This window comes from Epinephelus moara, chromosome 12 (genome assembly GCF_006386435.1).
Source record: "Epinephelus moara isolate mb chromosome 12, YSFRI_EMoa_1.0, whole genome shotgun sequence".
NCBI classification, from domain to species: Eukaryota; Metazoa; Chordata; class Actinopteri; order Perciformes; family Serranidae; genus Epinephelus; species Epinephelus moara.
In genome coordinates this window covers 14,390,399-14,408,508 of record NC_065517.1, presented here as the reverse complement: position 1 = coordinate 14,408,508, position 18,110 = coordinate 14,390,399, and the positions used below count along the sequence as shown (strand labels likewise).

Sequence of the window (18,110 nt, the reverse complement as noted above, 5' to 3'; positions counted from 1 at the left end):
ATTCATATGCCACAAAGCTTTCAATCAGAATATGACCTGGGCAAAGTGGTTTCACCTGCTGTAAAGCATCTAATCTGCCAGAAATATAACAGAAGAAGAAGGGTTTGTTTTACAACCTTACAGAGAAAATTCAATTCATTCAATTCAAGAAGTATAGAAGAAGAAGAAGATGTGGTTCTACCTGCTAATTAAGTAGGGAAAATAAAAGTGTAACCCAGGTTACTGCAAATTACAGATGTCCCCTTAGCACCTGACATGCAGACTACTGGAGGATGTTACAATTTACAGACGTTTCCGAAACGTTTCATATGCAGGCTGCCACTGCAGTAACGACAGAAGATTGTTATGTCCAGCGACTCCACATTGCAGCCTATAACAACAACCTTACATAATGCTACTGTTTTCAAATCAAAGACCACTTACATAAGAACGCAGCACTAGCAGAGTGCTAAAAATCTGGGGAATTCATGAACAATTCTGTCAAAATCAGCAAAGGGAAGTGCATAGAAACAGCTGGTGGACGCACCAGGCATGTCAACTAACTACACCATACGTGGGGCAAGCATGCACAGAACTAATATATATATTTTAACCAGAGAGACTAGATCGGATTAAGCATTTACATGGTTATTATGGGCTAATATTTTCCTTTCTTTAACAGATTATTAAAAATCTACACCACCTCTCTCTATCTGGTTGAAAAATGTCCAGTTTACCTGTTGAGTATATTATTTCCACCTCGAATAGATGAGCCAACAGTGATGCAAAGATGAACCAACTTCAAAAGGAATCACTGAATGCACAAGGGTCTACCTGGGCTCTTTGAAGCAATGTGGAGAACAACACACAAACAACATATTATCAGTGTGAACGGTGAGCGGTGTGCTGAAAGTAATGGAAGATTATTACTTTCATATACAGTATACCTGCATTTTAGTAGATTGCAGGTAAAATGGGGAATTAAGAAGATTAATCTAAGTCTAATCAGGTACTGGTCTGATTTATTATGGCAGCACCTGTACAGCATCCTTCAGGTACGCCTTATATTAGAAAAATAATTCACTGTAGCACGACTTGTAGCTCATGTTTAAAAAAAAAAAAAAAGAATAACTCAAAATGTTGAATTTGAAATACACTTCCCACTGGAATGAAAATTATGACACCAAGTTAATCACTCTAACACTGTTAATTGCTTTTTCAAGCAATGAAAGATAGAGAAAAGACCATTTTATTAAGACAGGTCACTAATTTTGGGAGATCATCAAACTGGCTGGCACCAAAACATAGTACCAGGAGTTAAATCTCCCTTCTTCCTGTGATATAAGATGTCGTCTTTGTTCAGGATCTCATCATCTAAAATGTACTCCTGGCTTCATCTCCTTCACCTAACTCGCAAACCGCATCCTTTGACATTGGGAGAAAAAAAAAACAACCATTCTGGCATTTGCTTCCAATGTCGTACACACCAGCCTTTGAGAACACGCCAAATTTGATTTCAAATTGAGAAAACTGGAGGCCTAGGGGCCATTCATCTGCTTTACAGGTTCAAAAGTGATACCATGAAAACAGAAAAGTGAGTGTGATGCCAACACTATGCATTCTTAAGTGCAGAAACAACAAATATGCAAGGCAACTTCTAAGTGCTTGCGGCAATTTCAAAGGCAACATGTTAGTGAAAGTTTGGAAGTATCTCACTGCCCACCCATTTAAAACCCAAGCACATACACACCTTTATGGTCCACTTCACAAAAGGTGTTTACACCACCATATGTTCATTACACACTGTTCACTTAACAACTAAAGGTGAGATACCTGCAGCTGGTAAACTTCCTCTAATTCACTTGACAGCGTCCCCTGGGCACCGACACGTCCAGTCACATCAGCAGATGATAATGTAGTGCTTTATTGCTTCCTAGTATTATAATTCTGGCAATCATTCATCAGAGACACCTACCAAATCCAAGCAGGACAGCAAAAACTGTTGTTTTACTCTTCTTATTGTGGCCTGACCTTGTTGAGAAAAATTGGGCCACTGGGGCTCGACTGTTAACTCACTCACAACACCACAACAACCACTCTCCTTGCTCTGTTTTCTCGCTTACCCTATCAATTTCTTCCTGTACGTGGTCTTTCTGTTTCTCTCATTCTTCAGCCTTTACCTTTTCTCCTTCCCTCCATTTCCTCCCAACCCTCACAAATTCTCACAGTCTGCTGCACAAGCCTTTTTTTTTTCCAGGCGAGAATGTAGGCCATCGCTCTGACAGCAGTAAGGCAGAGAGGAGTCAAAGCAGCGCCGCTCTTCTCTTCTTCCCTGCATTCTGCTTGCTTACAGCAGCTGGAGATGGTACACATGTATGCATGTATGTATGTGTTGCCGCCTCACACTGACTCAGAGTGCCAGAGTCGAGGGACAAACCACAGCACACAGCAGACTGTGCTTTACAGGCTACACCAAGAGCCAATCTGTTTCAGTTTTGCAGAAACGAGAGCTCCTGCACGTCCCATTGCATGTTGATACAGACGACTTCAAACACAGCTTATATTGTCTGCAGGCTTTGATTTGTGATAACACTGATGGGTTTTGGGCTGTTGCAAAAGTTTTTAAACTGGTGTTACATTGAGCTGAACATCAGACCAAACCTGTATACCAAATTGTACCACTAGGTGTCGCACTTGTATCAGCAGCCGCTTCTGAGCTCCAAAATCAGTGATTTTCTTTAATGGGCTGAGAAAGCCCATATTACAGCATGGCCACTCCAGGTCACATGGTGGTGACAATGCACCTCTAGTTTGCCATTACCTTTTTCCTGCTTTGTTTACACATTGCCTCATCTGTTTTTTGGCTCACCTCTTTCATCGGCTTCAAATCCAAAACATTGCCATATTGGTGCAGTTTTAGTTTTGTTTGACCTTGCCATGTTCATCTCGTCACCCCAAAAAACACATAAACCTTCTACGAAGACAACGCCATCATCGGCTTGGCAATAAGTTGCGCATGGCCGGTCAAACACTAGTGGCTCCATTAGTCAGTTAACATGATATTAAGTTCATCTTGTTGTCAAATTGCTTATTACTAATACAATACATGTTGGATTTGGCGCTGTGACGCCGTCTGCACAGGTTGCTAATGTAGACTTCATTTTAATTTGCCAGAACGTGTCATAATGACAAATGCAACAGCCTGTGCTTGTGACAGCACGGGACAACAACATCAATGGTGTCCTCCTCGGATGACCTGTAATGTTTGTTTGCTCAGTGGTGCTAGGTGAGCAAGATGTAGATGTATTTATTTGGCACTTGGAGCACCACAAGACTACTGCCATCTAGTTCCATTATATTAGAGAGAAGGCAGACATCTCTACGGTCAACATCTGCAATACTCAGCAACTCACACCAAAACAATCTAGATTGATAAAAAGTACTAACACATAGAGGTAAAATGTGTATTTTTGATTTTGGAGTGAACTGTCCCTTTAAGTAAAGAACAAGAAACCACTAGCCAACTGACAACCTTTGAGTTAAAAAACATCAAAGCCAATGTGGAAGTGCCAAAAACTGCAGTTTCCTGAATGGCCACTTGAGGCTGACAACAAGAGCAAGTCAATCCCCACAGACAGCCATGTTACAGCAGAAATAAACACATTCACAAACAGTTTTTGTCTCTTTTGCTAATTTTTCTGTTTATGACAACTGTACAGGGGGTGGCTTTTTATACAACTCAACCATTTAAATGTTATTGGGGCTTAAAGGCTTTTGCATAATCAAAGGCGTGGCAACTTTTACTGACAGGTGGGTGCCGTCTTTGGACAAGTCGCTACTACAGCGACAGCGTTGGTTAGGTAACTTAACCATGGCATTGTATAGGCGTAGTTGTAGCTGTCACTATTTCAGTGTGTTTTCAGTTCATGAAAGTTAATTGTAATGTTTTGGTTGACTAAAAAGTCTTGTTTAACATTTGGTTGTACTAAAGACAAACTCTAAGGAGTCAGATATTCCGTTTTACAGTAAGTACATTTTGTTTTAATGGTTTTAAACCTGTTTTTTTTGCTAGCAAAAATTTGCATTAGCATTACCGCAATTAACCAAAGCTGTAAATGCATTGTGCTATGCAAGCTAGTATAGCCTAGCTATCTTAGCTTGCCTGTATACCAGCCCAAAGTGGTTGACCTAACCACACCACCATCTTAATTTTGGACCTCAGAGGACATAAAAAGATTGCTAAACCTTTGCCGATCGCAGATATCTTAAAACAAAAACCATAGCTGTATAATAATAACTAGACACCACACCACAAGACGGCGCCAATGGAATTGCTCGCCTGGCACCTACGCCACAAAAAGTTTCTAGCTTCCGGATTTACATCCGCGGTATGCAGCCCACTGAAGATGCGCAGTGCTGTTTCTCCCATCTCTGCCCACTAGTTCCCACTCAGCTCATTAACTTTACATTGTGATGACATCACAGATCTTTAAACTGCGTTTCCTAGCTCAAGGAAAGTTTAACAAATATAAAACCTCCATGGATCCATGGAACTTAATAACAAAATGACTAATATTTGATTTTGTTCGCAGTCCAAGGCGTCCTGACAATAGTTTTACAGACATCTCTTATAAAATGGTTGCCTAAAGGGAAAATGTTTTTTGGCCGCAGGGAATTTGTTTTTCTGCAATACTCAAAGTGGCAACTGGGGAAAATTGGAAGCGCGGCTGAGCTGCTTTCCTGAGGGTCTATACTGAACTTGACTTCGTCAGACTGATGACTGATCGCCACTGATCAGCTGTTGCTGTTGCAAACACTGCAACATGCATCACAATTTTTTAGAAAAACCGCTGTAAAATCAGGTATTTCAGGCTGCAAATATCCCCCAAACAGCTTGCATAATCCTAGAGGGAGGTTTATAAAATATTACATTCTTCCTTAGGACAGCATGAATGTCTTTACCAAGCTTCATGGCAATCCATCCAATAGTTTGAGACTTTTCATTAATACAAAAATTGCCTGGGAACCATGCATTTCTGTGCAAAATTCTGAGCCAATCCACCAAGATATTTTACAGGGCAAGTGAAAACTTTCATCTACATGTGTTGCTACAGGAAGGGTCAGACGATCGCCTAAGTCGGTGTGTTTGATCTTCTGGGCACCATGAATATCTGTACCAAACTTCACGGCAATCCAACCAATAGTTATTGAGATATTCACTTGTTACATTAACACCATAGGGCATTGATTTAGATCTCTCAGTCTCATCTTTTGATCCATGATCACTGTACAATATCCATGGCACCATGACTGACTCTACAAGCTGCTTCCCAATGCTGACAGTGGTCTTAAAATGGATCTTAAAAAGACATGTCAGCAGCTTGAGTTTCGCTTCATGCTTAAGAATAGGACAAACAAGTCTCTTTGAGGACAACCAGGTAAAGACACAGCAATGGCATCAAACACCTCACTGTGCATTGGAATAAATCATCCATCAAAAGAGGCTGACAATATTTACAGACAGAGCAAAATGTGACATCATTTCATTTAGAAAGATGATGAAGATAAAAAATACTAACATGTTAAAAGACTAAAGAAGTGTCTAAAAATTGAAGCACAAGACGCTGATATACAGATTAGGGTCCTGGTTATGTATCACGTTTTGGTTCTTTAAGTAGTATGACATAAATATTAAATGCCGTGCTGCTATCAAAGATAGATTTTACAGTTATATAACACTAAAAGGCAAACACTGACAACTGTATACGCTGAGACATTCACGTGCCACCATCTCAAAAAGTTGCCAGCCAGTGTGGCGGGTGAGCCTCACTGATCCATCTGCCACCACAGACAACAGTCATCATTATTTGCTGGGTGTTCTGACCCTCGGTAAAAGCATTAGAGTGACATTTTCACAGGTTGGTTGCAGGTGTCCTGGGTGGGTGGGTGAGTGGGGTGGGGGCTCAAAACAAACAACATGAAAACCTACTACAGCTCCAGCAGAAGAATGCTGTGACAGTGGCAGGCAGGCTGCAGCAGTGCTGAGTGCTAAAATGGCTGCTCATTCTCCATACAGACACAGAGCTTAGCTGGGAGGAGGAGGGCTCCCACTCCCAACAATTTCCCTCAAATGTGGCTCATCCTTAGGTGGGCCTAACTGCGTGTGTGTAGAGCTAATAAAGGAAATGCCATGGCTTGCAATAGAATAAATATTAACCACAAAGGACTATACTCTAATGAGAGACTTACAATGCTCCTCTGAAATCATCAAGCAGCAACAATTTCCTTCCTCATCTGCATCTGCATACTCATCAGCATGCACAAACTATACAGATGAAGGTAAGTACAGCGCTTTAGCATGTCACCAAGCTGTGACAAGATCTGGTCTCCATCTCTGCTCCACAATTCAGTTGCATTTTTGGGGAAGAGAAGCAGCATCTGTCCCTTATATGATATTCACTTGCATGTATTGCTTGATGTGCCTTACATGCACTGAGACAAAATGAAAGAGACTCTTCTTTGAAGTTTGATAAGAAGCAACAAAACAACAACTATGCCTATTTTTACTTTCTTATTCCAGTGTTTTTGTTTTGAGGCTCACAGTCAGGTTGTACCCAGGCAGTCACGTCGCAAACTTTGAACTGAATAGCCGAGGCCTACATTGAACTCTATATCCTGGCTCTTATCTGGACTACATCTCAGCCTAGAGAGGCCCAGCTACAATGCTTTCACCTAGAACATGGCAAAGTCAGCAATACCAATACTACACAAATAGACTACCTGCTATCACCCAGCGTACTCCAGGCAAGACAAAGTAGTCAGTTGCAACAGTCATAAAGAAACAGAAAGATTTCAATACAACAATTTTTTAATAAACTAGATCAAGATCAAGATCAAGATTAACTTTATTGTCTCACAAAGTGAGAAATTTGTTCTGGGCCGCTATTCAATATGATAAACAGGATTTCTATTAATTCTACATGCAACTTACTTTATATTACAAACAACAATTGCAAATTGCCACTGATCAAATTATAGCTTGATAGCTGTGGTGTGTGGGCATTATCCAAACTTTGCATGTTATAAAGAAAAATCCCTCTGGACATTTGCCTGGCTATATAAATAAAAAACACTGACATGACTTAACTTTGCATAAGGTCAAATAGCTTTGAGTTGTTGTTGTTGCAGTTGCTTTGCACCGACACAGCCAATGGAAAAACTTAGAAAGAAACTCTGACACATTGAAATGGGTCTGACTGAAATACCTTCGCCCTCTGTTGTAGATGAAACAGATTAATGTTGTTTCTGCCTGGTTATCAGAGATGACCGTTTAGATTTCAAACATACAACTCCTGGCGTACACGTGCACCTTTAACCTAATTTGTAAAGTAATACTACTGCTCAGCTGGCCTTTATAACATAACTACTGCAGTGCTTATAATGATTTTATTGCCACGTTTAACTTCTAATTATGTTTGACTTTTTTCATGCAAGAAAATCTTAATAAAAAGTGTAAAGTGCTATTTAATTTGGGCATATTTATCTTTAAGAGCATGTCTGTAAAATGCATGTACTTCAATCTAAATGATTTGAATATCACTAAGTGCAGCACTGTCTTAAAAACTGGTGAAAATCAGAGTTTAACATGCTGTTCCTAAAACACAGTAAGGTGATATTGACACTTGTTTGTATTGTTTGATGAGTTTAAATGCCACAAGACAAAATCAGTAACACCAGGTCTTTTATTGTAGTTTGAAGAAGTGATAAAACAATTATGACTACTTTTCACTTCCTTACTACACTGTTTTTGTTTTGTTGTTCACAGGAGAGTCAGTGGAGTTGCAAACTTTGACCTGAATAACTTCAGTTATTTAAATCATCTAGATTTCAATAATAGCTCACACTACACTGCCCCTTAAAATCAGTGTCAAATCAAAGCTCAACATGCAGGTGTCTGTTCTTAAAACGCAGCAAAGGGGTATTGATTGCCCTCATGGATTTTTTGGGGATTAAACACTCATGCATTCACTTGGTTGAAGCTGCTGAAAATCAATGTTTTGTGCAGAAATCCGCTGCTTTTACTCCCAAGGGTGTTTAAAACAAGCCACTGCGTGCTGAATTTTAGATGCTGCACGGGTTTAAGCTGCACCAGGACCATTAGACACTACGACTAACAATACAAAGGGGGGTCAATTGAGGTGAATTTTGTTTTACACTGATGTCAATCTAAGGCAAATTTAACTGCGTGTTCTTGATGCACTTTAATGCATCTTTCTAGCACTGCACATGAGTTGCCTGCGCGGGTTGTTTAGAAATAACCAGAGGCGTTTTGCCGCGTGCAAAGAGGTCAAGATGTCCTTTAAGATTTCGCGTGCAGGACGCAAGTTGCGGGTGAATCCAAATGAATGGCAGCGACACCTCGAGGCCGTTCGCACTGTCTTACATAAGCAACAGCCTGATGTGTTTCTATGCAGGTGGCTGAAGGAGCAAAATGTCCCAGCGAGCACTGCACACGTTATGTATTCAGTAGGAGAAGATGGTGTCGGTGAATTGTAGCAACGTTGTGTGGAAAAATCAACAATGAGTCAGGCGTGTTTGGAGGCCCTGAGCATATGCTCCGCTGCAGCGGCCAGTCAAATCATGGTTTGTGAGGATGACATGTTGTCATGCATTTAACGGCGGTGTGCTTACCTGTTTAGTCGTCCGTTTAACTTGTATATAAAGAGAAAGAGCCCACGGGGTCCTGCTGTAAGTTGTCACGCTGGATGATTAATTCCCATGCAGACGGCAGCTTGCGTGAAACAAGCCAGTTAGCTAACTTTAGCTAACCAGCTTAACTTACTGCCTGCTCGAGTCAAGGATAGTCAGATGTCTTGACTTTTTTTTATCCACTGTTACTTAGGGTTAATAATTTTGCGGTGAGCTGTGGCAAACATGTTGTAAACCCGAGTGGGTTCGCTTGGAAACCGGGCAAAGAAAAGTTGCGTGTTAGCTGGCTCGCTAGCAATTTAACGTCAGCTTATGTTGACAAACAAGCCTGCGTAGTTAAAATCACACACACGACTTGGAGCTAGCTAACGCCAGGCTTGCTAGCACGGTTAGCTTAGCTAGCTAACCAGCTCGCTAAATCCAAACCTTGTTCCGAAAATCCCTTTGTCGCTGCGTCCGACTTATATCCCATCGGCAGTGGCGAACCGTAAGGAACTCCGAGGATGACTTGTGGGTGGTATCTGCGTTTCAATGACGGCGCACTCGCGTTTGCAAACCCAAGTTATCGCTTTGGTCTCTGCTCTCCGCCATTTCCAATCTCTCAACACAAACAAACAGGGCTGCTCGTGCGCACGGAGCGTCCAGGCGCGTTCACGCTGAGGGCAGCGGGCAGAAGCCTCTGCTGTGGTGATAGCATGGAGACCTGGCTGCTGCATGTTGCTGTTACTGACACCTTTACACTAACATCATCATACACAATATATATATATGTAGGGTTTGATGACGCTATATAGACTAATGGGAGCAGTGTATGTGTAGATGCACTGTGCATTAACACAGCATCCACTTTAACAGTATGCTATAGCCTATAGTGTTTCACAGGTTAAAATATATGCTAAAGAACAGTGAGTACTTTAACTAATCACTGGTATTTAACATGTCAGTATCATAACTATCATATAAATATAAACACAGCTGTATACACTGCACACCCTTTAATGTCCACACCAAGAAAAAACAACATTCTTTGCAATTTTTTAATTTCCTTGGGTCAATAATTACAAAAAATGTTGTTTTTTCCCAACAGACCCTATAGTTTTATTTAAACATAGGCCCCTACCAAAAATAGCTGAGAAGTCACTTCATTGTAATTGTAAAACAGAAATCAAAAATCCAAATTGCAAACCATATACTTTTATAATGCTGGTAGTATGCTAGGTTAAGAACATACATTAATTTGTTACTATGGAATTAGTAGTGTTACCGGTGCTAATACTATTTACACACATTTATTCTAGATATTTACCATTGCAATACTTTGAAAACATCTCAGAAATGGTAAAAAATAACCATACTATTATTTTCTATCAAATATATCCTCCTGAGAGCCGAACCTTTGTTTAGTATGCATTTTAAATTAAATAAAAGTAAGATAACTCGGCTACAGCAGAATTTTGCCCCTATTATCTCTGTCGTTAGTACCTGATTATATAAGCTATATCCTCGATACCTGAAATTTTATTTGGTATGCATTTTTAATTTCTCCTAGCTTACTGGAATCAGTAAGACCCGATAAGTATAAAAACTTAAACATTGTCAATGATAATAAAGTCCCAGTGTCCTCAAATGAGACAACAATGAAATCCCAATGTCTTCAAATGAGTACTTCCTAATTAACAGCGTCTTAGCTTGTTACTGTTGCTAAAATTGGTCAAATTTGTTGCCATATCAAACTACAAACATTATTAATCACAAATAAACAAGTTTCAACCATAAAATGTGATCAGGTTTTGGACCTTGTCCACTTTTGTGTTGGGATCAGCTGCAGACTGACTTGGCAGAGATGGCTGCCATCTTACATGGATTGGTGCATTGTGCTCTTACTGCCACTAGATGGCACAAAGAAGTGTCCACAAACATGGACAATAGGTCTAAGTTAAGGAGAATAAAGTATAATATCAAGTAAATCCAAAATGTGATGTCCTTATATGAGGACACAGGGTCTCAGGAGGATGCAATGGAATATTATTAAATGTAAGGCATTAACAACAGTGACTATTCATCCCCTTAGAAATATATATATATATTAAAAAATGTAAAGTTATTATCTTAGCATCACTACCTTTACCATAAAAGGACAATTCAACCATTTGTTTGAGCATAGCTTTAGACAGTAAATATCATACCTATGCAATAATTTCAGCAAATATTTAGAGGTCAATATTAAGTGTCATTTAACAACAATGCAAATCAAAAGTGTTTTATTTTGTAGCAAACCGTCAATTTTAATTACATTAACTTAGCTTCAATAACATAAAATGAAAAAAAAAAAATTGGTAGCGCATGTTTTAAAAAATGATTTGACCTTTATTAGATTTTTTTTAAAATAAAGTTACATAAATCTGTTCAGTAGGCGCCCTGAAACTGTAATATGTGGGAGAAATTTGTCTACCTTTGAGAATCGCACCACACAGAGCCCTAATGTCTGGAGTGACTTTTTTTTACTTCCTGTAGGAGGCGAACTAAAAAGGCATACAGTTTAAGGACACATCTAGTGGATTTTTTTAGCATTACACACCTAAACGGAATGCTAGAGATAGCTCAATTATGTTGAGTTCAGTTCAACACATTTGTCATTAAGATATGACACAAAATGTACTTTACCAAGCCTAGAGCAGAACGTTAAAGGTATGTAGAATAGTTGGAGTAGTGTATGTGTTGATGCACTGTGCAATTACCCAATAACACAGCATCCATTTTACCAGTAAATTATAACCTATAGTATTTTACAGTTTAAAATAAAGAACACTGCGTACTTTAAATACTTACTGTTCTTTAACATGTTAATATCATCACTATCATTAATATAAGCATCACTGTAGACTCTGTATATACTGCCATATACAAATAAAAATTCTTACAGTAATCATTCTCCATTTATTAAATCAGCCTTTGCACCCGGCACCATGGCACTACTATTTACAGATTTCATTGTGTTCTTGTTTTAGAAAGCGAGAAAAAGAGACTTTTCAATACATATTTATATCTGTACATTAAGGGCGTAGGTTTCATTTTAACACTGGGGGGAAACCAGCCTGTTCTCATTCTGAACTCATCAAATACTGCCCCTTTGTCAGTGATCTGGGCGTTATATACTGATGCACAAAGGTATCTTTTGCAGCAGTTGTTGACACAACAGCCACCAACTGAAGTTGTCAAGTTTGTCAGGGGACATCCATGTAAAATACTGACACAGAGAGGCACCTGTTGCAGCCTTATGAAACACACCGGCTGGCGGCAGTTTGTAACGCCACCTGTAACAACATAAAGAGCTGGAAAGTCCCCGGACTTTCACCCGGGAGCCCGCTGCTCGCTTCCTGTGTGAACGTTGAGCCAAACCATTTTTTTTTTTAGACCTAACCACATGTTTTTGTTGCACAGGGACATAAATGTAAATAGGAGGTGTTTTAAGGACGTAAAAAAGACTATGTATCGAGCAGAAAGTGTGCATCTCCTATGAAAACAGAAGCCTAGGCATAGTTTGAAAAGACACAGTTCATGTAACAAATGTAAACCGAGTTGTGAAAGTTGGGATATTTGACAAGTTGGGATGTGAATGTGTTGCGGACATACATGATCTAAATACTGGGGGAGACGTATCCCCTGTGTCCCCCCTGAAATCTACAGCTATGCTGAACATAGTAGTCAAGTGGTTATAGTAATCAACCTTGGTTATCCTTGTCTTTGTCTGTGTATACCAACCAAAACAGAATGAAATTCCTTGTATGTGTACACATACTTGGCCATAAAAGCTGATTTTGATTCTCCTCAAACAATAGGCTTTCTAAAGCAGTGTGTGCATGTGTGTGTGTTGATGCATTGTGCAGAATCCATACAGTCTGGTACACAGTGATATATACCGTCTGATACACTGTAGCTACATAATTCATGAGGGTACAGTATGTTTATTATCATCACCACAGGTACTTAGAAACCTTGGCTTCACCACACAGATTTGAAAAAACACAAGACATGTAATGAAGAGAACAACAAATTACATTATTTAAAAAGGCAGTTTGTACTTGAACTAGAGCTGACACTAAGGTCACACTATGGGGAATTTCTCAGGGGTTTCAGTAACCTGTGGGAAGTTTCTTCAGTTAAAATCCTGCATTTTTAATCGACCAATTTTATTGATGTTTTTCCACCAGTATTCAGTATTTTACTCCAGGCAAGGTTGAGGGGGGTTTTAAATGTGCATATAGATCTTTATGTGAGGGAGTAAAACAGTAACACTTTGTTTCTTCAATTTCCTATGTGTTTTCTTATAAAGATATATATAAATATCCTCCTGAGACCCTGTGTCCTCATATGAGGACATCACATTTTGGGCTTACTTTGGGTGTACTTCATTCTCCTTAACTTAGACCTGTTGTCCTCGTTCATGGACACTTTTTTTGTGCCATCTAGTGGTAGTAAGAGCACAGTACACTAATCCATGTAAAAACAAGGTGGCAGCCATCTCTGTCAGTCTGCAGCTGATCCTGACACAAAAGAGGACAAGGTCCAAAACCTGATCACATTTTATGGTTGAAACTTGTTTATTCATGATTAATAATGTTTGTAGTTGACATGGAATACACATGTGACTAATTTTAGCAACAGTAACAAAGTAAGACACTTAGTTAGGAAGTACTCGTTTGAGGACATTGGGACTTTATTATCGTTGACAGTGTTTAGGTTTTTATCCTTATCAAGTTCTACTGATCCCAAGTAGCTAGGAGAAATTAAAAAAGCATACAAAACAACATTTCAGGTCTCAGGGGTATATCATTTATATAATCAGGTACCAACGACAGAGACAATGGAGACAATAAGCTGATATAGCCAAGTTGTATTAGTTAGATTTTTAGACTTTGTTCTGCTTAATATCATAGTTAATATGAATACTTATTTGGGCTTTGGACCCCCCAAAAAATGTGTATTTTTTTCACATGGTTTGATATCGTGTGGACTAAATGGATAATTAATTCTAAGAAAGCAAAGAGGTGCCTGAGCCGTTTGATTAAGAGCCATATAGAGGCTATACGCTCAATATTCTTATTGCGTTTAGCGTGAACAACAAAAAAAATCATCTGAATTTATTACTTTATTTATGACTTGTCAGACAGCTCTCATTTTTGTTGCACTTCCTACTGGTTGCCAGTGATGATTTGATATGCTGGTAACCAATAATTACTTAATGCCCCTTTAATTTGCATTACTAGTTTTAGGGGCAACTAGCTAAAAATCATCGCGCATGTTTGACATCTGGCTGTTTTCATGTCCAGCAGATACAGGACAAAATTAGCTTCTGGTCTGGATACTGTTGCCACCTGACGAATGTAAGTCCAACTCCATTTTGATCTCCATCAGCTCCTGAGAAGATATCAGGCTCCTTTGCTCTTTTTTTGCTGATAGTATTCGCTGACAAAATGTCAAAGTTTTGGGACTTAAAGCCACAAACATGAACTGAAAAACACAAGTTTTAACAATACATTTTCAAAACTTTCCCATAATATTTTACCTCATTTCCATGACTTACCTGAGTAGTTTAACATGGATAGGCTATAAAAGTAATGCAGCCATACAATATTACACATGCACTTCCCAGATAATTGCAGATAAGCAAACTGCTAGCACCTAATACCTTACTTGCTAACTAGACATTTCCACCAACAACTAGCTGCATATGCTCAATGCTAATAGGCCAAAGCGGCACACAGGGGTACTTTGAAAACATTAAGGCCACGCCTCTTTATGGGGGACAGAAAACCAAAGATCTTACAGATAACAATGCAATTTGACGTGTTTGGATTCGAATTTTGACAAGTTTTTGTGCATTTATTTCTTGTTAAACAAACATTTTTTTTATGGATGTCAAATGATTGTTTTGCTGTAATGTTTGCAGCACCATCCCACTCACGCTAACGTTAGCTATCCATCAGTAGTGACTGTCACCAGCATCACATAGCCATTTATCACACTGACAGTGAATATTCAGGATTTTATGTGGCTCAAATCTCAGTGTGCAAGCCTTGCTTCACCCATTACACAACAGCGTTTCGATTCTTTGCCCCAAAAGGGGGCGGAGCCTAGGTGTTAACTTGTTGCTGGTCTGGTGTATGTGTATCACATGACTTTTCAATGGTCGCACAACGCAGCACTAGATTTAAAAATAACTAATAACACTATTGGGAACGTTTTTTTGCCTTATGTTAAACATGTTTTAAGAGATACAAACATTTTGTATTCAAAACTTTTTTAAAGACATTTCATTGCTAACAAACCATTTCCAGGCCTGGAAAACAGTTTGTAATTTTAAAACTTTTCCAGGAATGTCATAATCGTGGGAACCCTGACTATAATACTCTGAGATGAGAGAAACTACAGAATAATTCTCTGTGCATTTATCATTGCAAGAGACTGTATTTTGGAGACGTGCATGGACTTTGCTCTATCATAGTATGGAGACAGTGAACAGCACACTTCCTGCTGTTGACTGTCCCTCTACTCTCTGTCGGCCTCACAGACATGTGCAGCTGTTTTGAGGAAACACCATGCAGTATACATGTTGTTTATCTCCTCAGCTGTATTAGATGTTACATTAACACAGCTCAGGCCTGTTAAATATCCTCAATCTGCTGCTGCTTCTCATGTAAATCACACTGTGATGAAGTTACATCTGAGAAAGAGAGTCGCGTGAGTATGGGCGTGTCTTCAGGAGGTATTCTGGGAAATACTCTGAGAAGTAATTACATTGTGTGTAATATGTTGATTGGTCACTTGCATTCCTGTAGAGCTTTCAGTCATACTTCAAAGTTCAAGGCCATGACTCATGGAAGAAGACCTTTGGATCCATGGGAATTCTGATTTATCATTGTTTATTTCCTTTTTCAAATGTAATAACTGTCGGTAAGCACCTCATTAAAGCATGCCTGAGAAGGGTGGTGTTGAGGCTGAAGATGAGTCACACATGGCATGCAGGCTAATTTTAGGTAACTGCCCAGATGTGTGGTGGTGGTAGTGTTATTCACTATATGCAAGTTACCTTTAGTTAATTTGTTGCCACTGTGTTTCTCAAACGTTTTTAAATGTCATGACTGAGACAGCCTGTCAGTGAAGACAACAGACTCCAAAAATACCTAATATCTCTCAGTGAAACATAATTTAAAAACCAGCACTAAAAACAGAAGTGTAATTAGCTGTTAAGACAAATTACCTTCTACATACTCAGCCACCCATCATACAGTAGAAAGAGAGGTGGTCATTTGAATAAACTGTCATTTCAATAAAGATGCACCCAGAAAAACATGACCCACATTTAATATTTATGCAGTTACTTATATTAAATATGAAGCTTGTGCAAAACAGAGCAGCAGAGGAGCAACAGGTCATTTTTCAAAGTATCTGTGTGAACTCAACTTAACTTAAAAACAAGCAATTTAAAGACATTACATTAAGGTTTAAGAAATGACTATAGACTAATAGACATTTTAAACTATTTTATTACACTACAGAAAACATATATAATGCATAAAATATAAAGATACTCAGCAGATTAATTGAAAATCCTTGTAGTTGCAGCCCTACTGCTGTTTAACAATCAGCTGCTCATGGTGTTGTACAGCGGAGATGGGGCTGAGTCACTGTTCTGCAAGTCATGAGTAAGTCTCAAGTCTTCACACTGTAGCCCCAAATCAAGACTGACAAGTCCTAAATCCTGTCCCAAGTCCTGTATATTGAGTTTCAAGGCCCAAAGATGTCATAAACCAAGTGTAATGCCATATTACCAACAGAGTGATAACGTTAGCTTAGCATTAGCTCGCTAACAATGTTAATATTAGCCTCAACTAGCGTTGCGTCTTCGTCTGTAATTTTTGACCCCATGTTTTGTGTTTTTTTGTAATCTTTTTGTCCTCACAGCAAGCAGGTTCCTGGTTCGATCCCGGGGTGAGGGAGCCCTTCTGTGCAGAGTTTGCATGTTCTCCCTGAGTCAGCGTGGGTTTTCTCTGGGTACTCCAGCTTCCTCCCACAGTCCAAAGACATGCAGGTTAATTGATAACTCTAAATTGGCCGTAGGTGTGAATGTGAGTGTGAATGGTTGTCTGTCTCTATGTGTCAGCCCTGTGATAGTCTGGTGACCTGTCCAGGGTGTACCCTGCCTCTCACCCAATAGCCATGTTTCCATCAGCCTGTTTAGATGTGCATCTAGAAGTATCGCATCGGAAAATTATGATGGAAACGCCAAAATTCGAATTAAAATCCCCTGATTCGCACAAACTAAAATACGCTCGCTTTAGCCGGGTTTTGGTTGATTCGAAAAAATGTTGATTCGCAAAACGGGGGATGGAAACAGTTATGTTCGAACTGACGTGGCGCACCTCTCTCCATGGTGATAACCACACTCCGGTCGGGAAGGTGGTAATGCATTTACAAGCTGGTTGCCAACCGCCAGAAAACGTAGAAGAAGAAGAACGCGAAACTTGTTATGTTTCCGGTTCTGCGGAAAACTCGCGCGAGTTTGTAGTTTTCACCAAAGTCCGTACATTTAATGGAAACACACAGGATTCGTATTTCTTTTAATGCGCATTTCCCAACGATTCGAAATGTCAGCTGGGATAGGCTCCAGCCCCCCCCCCCCCTTTTAAGTCAAAAGGCTAAAGTCCAAATAAAGTCATGAGTCGTCAGAGTTAAAAGCCAAAAGTTGCAAGTCTTTTGTGTTGTCGAGTCGACTCTAAATTCATCAAATTTGTGCCTCGATGTCTGACTCAAGTCCAAGTCATGTGACTGGAGCCCACACCTCTGCTGTATAGGTCAACATAACCAAAGTATATTTAGTACAGTATTTACAGTGTATATCAGTCTATATTTTCAGGGTAAAAAGATAAGTAAACACAGGTGCATAAATAATATCACTCATATTTCCCTGTGTCTCTCATTTTGCAATGAAATCCAAAGAGGACTTTGTGTTTAAATGATATATATATTTTTACCCCTTTACACAGAAAAACAGAGGCAACAACAATACCACGAACTGCTGGATTCTATGGAGAGAGCAGATGAGCAGTTCTGAGAACACATCAGCTGCTGTATCTAATCAGATGGACGAGGACACAATTATCTGCCGGGCCTCGGCGGGCGAGTGGCGGCTGTCTTTCATTTCAATCGATATACAGACACTATTGAACATTTTTGCATTAACACCACTAAATGGTGTTTTTACCCCCCATAAACACAGAAAATTACAACACGGGAAGTCACTTAGGTAACAGTTGTATTAAATGTTTATCGCCATGCTGTCGGGTCCCAGAGAAAATCCAGTGAAATGTTAAAGTGAGCTGAGTCATGTTGGGACTATGGCTAAGGTCAACAACAGTGAC

General features: G+C 39.5%; 1 protein-coding gene across 1 annotated transcript in view; it reads right to left on the bottom strand.

The window, feature by feature from the left end:
• The window catches only part of ncoa1 (nuclear receptor coactivator 1), a 73,495-nt gene extending 64,205 nt beyond the window's left edge, over positions 1-9,290 (bottom strand). Inside the window, exon 1 of the mRNA XM_050059027.1 lies at positions 8,671-9,290. The gene's annotated coding sequence lies outside the window, so the exon portion shown is untranslated. The remainder of the gene's footprint in view (positions 1-8,670) is intronic.
• Positions 9,291-18,110: the final 8,820 nt, after the last annotated feature.